Source organism: Manduca sexta, chromosome 9, assembly GCF_014839805.1.
Source record: "Manduca sexta isolate Smith_Timp_Sample1 chromosome 9, JHU_Msex_v1.0, whole genome shotgun sequence".
NCBI classification, from domain to species: Eukaryota; Metazoa; Arthropoda; class Insecta; order Lepidoptera; family Sphingidae; genus Manduca; species Manduca sexta.
Window position 1 is genome coordinate 3,111,368 of NC_051123.1, and position 3,183 is coordinate 3,114,550.

Sequence of the window (3,183 nt, forward strand, 5' to 3'; positions counted from 1 at the left end):
TCTTTTATTTTGTAGCCCAGGATGCTCCTCTGGCAAATTCTTAATTTGTGGTGAAGGTTTTGTGTCATAGCCCATGTTTGTCAGCCATAAATAAGAGTTGGCAATATGCATGAAATGAACAGTTTTCTTTTTATTTTTATGGTGTATTTTTTGTTTTTCATGATGTCTTTGAGTGACCAAAATCTCTTCCATGCATTTGTTATTCTTCCATTGCCATTTGGTCCTGAAATGAGATTAGTTGTCCAAGATATATGTAAGTCTTCACATAGTCTATTTGTTCCTTATCTATTTGTATGCTGATTTCTGTTTTGTTAGTCATAGCTTTGGTTTTGGACTTGTTTATTGTGAGCCCTACCTCTTTGCTTTTTGTGGCAAGATCTTGTATCATTCTCTGTAGTGTTTCAGGATTATCTGTTATCAGTACCAGGTCATCTGCGAATCTGAGGTGATTGAGTTTGCGACCAAGAGATGGTTAAGAGTTGCTTAAATAGCTGTAAAAAACATCACCGGTTTCCTAGTTCAAACCTTATTAAGAGGCAAGATGGCAGGTTTTGACTTACAGCTGATCGAGTAAATTTATGTTTTAACTAAACTAGCTTTGCAATTTTTTTATAAGTAAGACTGACAATATTAATATTCAAAATATTTTACTCAGAATCGTTTTCTCAACATAATTTCTAGTCAATTAAGTATTCTGTAGTCAATAATGTTAGTGTCATAATTACTGATTCCCACATTTAACATACTTGTGAACCCAAAAATATATAAACACAGCATAAACAAGTGACCCCAAACGAACCCGAGCGGAGTGACTAGTGCAAACGGGCTAGACGGGTGGCGCGGTGGCGAGGCGGCGCGTGGTGGCAGACATCGCGTGAGAGCGACTCTGCCCGACCGCTTCGATTTCATACATTTTTAGCTATTGTTTACTGAAAGTGAATGCGTGGTTTTTTCTTGTTTATAAATATTGTGATATATTTTCATCAAATAGTTAGTTATGGATTCGGATCCACTTGGAGAGTCCACCTGGCTGTACAACTGCAATGTCTATTTCTGCCGTCAAACAGCAGTGCGTAGTCACTGTTGTATTCCAGTTTGAAAGACTTTGTAACCAATGGAACTACTGGACATAATAAAACTCAACATCTCAAGTCTCATCATGGCGAGCGCAGTAGAATACCAAACAATACTTTGTAATTCAAAGTGTTGGATTCGCTTACCATCAGCCAAAGGCAAGCTCGTTCCCTCATTCAAAGTAATAAAAGAAGTAAACATTATATAGATTAATTGATAGGTATAATTCGTTGGATCGCTACTACGAGGTCCTATGTCAACTTTTACTTGTATTGGAATAAATTAGAAAAGACAATAATTCATGTTTCCCCCTTTATTTATCTTTCGGGAATATTGGTAATTTTTACTAAATTACATAGTATTATGTGATATAATTCAATGTACCTATGCAGAAAAATATAACATAAAACCCTGTAATAGTGAGCCAGGGATACATAAAGTTATTGTTATTATTGCTAGTGAAGAGTTTGTGATAATATACTTTATAATAATCTCACCAATAAGGAGATTGATTAATCAATTATTATTTATGTATTGTTTTGTTTTTAAAGCGTTTAATAATATTATTGAAATAACTCTGCTTATGAACCCGTTTCAAGTGTATTTCCATGTAATCATTATAGAAAATTACTGTTAATTTGATAACAGTCACCCCCCACCCCAGCCCTCCCTCCCGTGGTTCTTGACACACATCATAATAATAGGTACTTCCTTAAAAATAATTATGTACCCAAAAAAAAAACAGTAAATTAAACACGTATAAATATTCTCTTACTAGCTTTTGCTCGCGGCTTCGCCCGCGTGAAGGTGTTTTCCAGGATAAAATTCCACTGTTTGATAAAAGTCTTGCTACATATTTTCCCGGTACTTATAGGTTCAAACTAATTTTATCCCCAATCTATAATTTCAGTTCAATCAGTCGAAAATCTAAGAACATTTATACAAACTTTCATCCCCTATTTTATCCCCTTAAGGGTAGAATTTATCAAAATCCTTTCTTAGGGGATGCCTACGTCATAGTAGCTTTATGCATGTAAAGTCTTAGCCCGATCCGTCCAATGGTTTGGGCTGTTCCTTGATATATCACTGTCAGTCACCTTTGAGTTATATATTATATTAACAACTGAAGTTAGCTAAAATTGAGTTTCTCGAAGCCGACCACTATTTATGTACTATGTATTTTGAGACTATGCAATTTTGTCGCGTTCGCGATTCACTTTCACTTTGTTGAGTTTCAGAACGCGATATTAGATCCTCCAACGCGCACGCGAATTTGAACTTTATGCAGCGGTAATAAATTACAAATTGACTCTCCATTTTATTTAGAAAACGTTTGTATGGGAAATAGAAAAATGCTGTTTTGAGGATTTTCCCGGCAATTATTCGAATTTTTCTCACCTTTTAAAACTTCCCTAGACCTCCACGAATAATTCAAGACCAAGATAAGATAAATCCGTTCAGCCGTTCTCGAGTTTTAGCGAGACTAACGAACAGCAATTCATTTTTATATATATAGATAAATAGTAAAACCTCATAAACCTTGATGTCTCTCAAAATAGATTTTCCAATCTAATTTTATTTATAGAATATTGCGTTAAGTATGTAAGTAAGCAGTAATCAATTTCAACTCCAGTATGTATAGGCCCTGTGGCGCAACGGATAACGCGTCTGACTACGGATCAGAAGATTCCAGGTTCGAATCCTGGCAGGGTCGCAGAATTTTTATTTTTTTCTTCATTATTTTATTATAATAATATATTGTTATTGCTTTAAATGTAATAAAAAAATATAATAGTATTATTACAATATATAGGTACAATTATAGTTTATAACTTTATGAGAATTGAAAGATACTTTCAACAAAATCTTGGTTCACAGAAAATGGAGACTAATATTATAATGTTAAATCTAATACTCTTTACACTTGAATAATTTTTAACCGACATCAAAAAAAGGAGGAGGTTATCAATTCGAAGTGAATGTTTATTTTAAATTATAATTACCTCAGAATTCGCTCATTTATGAACCGATTTGGCAAATTCTTTTTTTAATCGAAAGAATGTACCTCCAGAGTGGTCCCATAGAATTTTTAGTATTAAATACACACAA

General features: G+C 33.9%; 1 non-coding gene across 1 annotated transcript; it reads left to right on the forward strand.

Moving 5' to 3' along the window:
• The first annotated feature begins 2,715 nt into the window (after positions 1 to 2,715).
• On the forward strand, positions 2,716 to 2,788 carry Trnar-acg. The gene has a single exon. It is a non-coding gene; the product is annotated as a tRNA-Arg (tRNA).
• The last annotated feature ends 395 nt before the right edge of the window (positions 2,789 to 3,183 follow it).